Here is a 1,260-nt window from a genome sequence, read left to right as displayed (position 1 = left end):
CCCCTCCCATTGACCTCCCCCCCCCTCCCCCTTATAACCTCCCCAGACCTTCCCTGCATTGTTGTTTGTCCATGGGCTATGCGTACATGCATATAAATTCATTGGTTAATCTCTTTCTGCACTCTGTTCCCTTCCCTCTGAAATATGTCAGTCTGTTGCATGCTTCAAAATCTTTAGATCTTTTGTGCTTATCAGTTTATTTTGTTCATTAGATTCCCCATATGAGTGAGATCATGTAATACTTGTCTTTCTCTGACTAGCTTATTTTTCTTACCATAATACTCTCCAGTTCCCTCCATGATGTCTCAAAGAAGAGATCTTTTTTTACAGCTGCATTGTGTAAATGTACCACAGGTTTTTAATCTATTCATCCACTGATGGGCACTTGGGCAGATTCCATATTTTAGCTATTGTAAATAATGCTGCTATGAATATAGGGGTGCATATATTCTTTCTGATTGGTGTTTCAGATTTATTAGGTTATATTCATAGAAGTGAGACCCCTGGGTCAAATGGCAGTTCCATTTTTTTTTTTATTTTTTTGAGGAAATTCCACACTGTTTCCACAGTGGTTGAACCAGTCTGCATTCCCACCAACAATGCTCAAGGATTCCTTTTTCTCCACATCCTTGCCTGCACTCATTATTTGTTGATTTATTGATGGCAGCCATTCTGGCAGGTGTGAGGTGGTACCTCATTGTCCTTTTAATTTGCATCTATCTGGTGATTAGTATGCTCAATTAATTTTTGACAAAGGAGGCAAGAACATAAAATAAAGATAGTCTCTTCAATAAATGGTGTTGGGATAATTGGACAGGTACATGCAAAAAAAAAAATGAAACTAGACCACCAGCTTACACCATACACAAAAGTAAACTCAAGTCCAGCAGGTGTGGCTCAGTGGTTGAGCATAAATCTATGAACCAGGAGGTCAAGATTTATTCCTAATTAGGGCACATGCCCAGGTTATGGGCTGGATCTCCAGTAGGGGACATGCAGAAAGCAGCCGATCATTGATTCTCTTTCATTAATGATGTTTCTACCTCTCCCTTTCCCTTTCTCTCTGAAATAATCCTATCTAATAAAAGACAAAAAGGGTAATTAACCATCTCTGCTACGCGCTTCCCATTGGCTAATCAGGGCGATATGCAAATTAACTGCCAACAAAGATGGTGGCTGGCAGCCACACAGCTGAAGCGAACATGAGGCTTGCTTGCTCCAGTGATGGAGGAAGCCAAGGTTCCCCGCCTGCCGCGGCCC

The sequence above is a fragment of the Myotis brandtii genome, unplaced genomic scaffold (genome assembly GCF_000412655.1).
Source record: "Myotis brandtii unplaced genomic scaffold, ASM41265v1 scaffold3791, whole genome shotgun sequence".
Taxonomy (NCBI): Eukaryota; Metazoa; Chordata; class Mammalia; order Chiroptera; family Vespertilionidae; genus Myotis; species Myotis brandtii.
Note: the sequence above shows the minus strand (reverse complement) of the source record.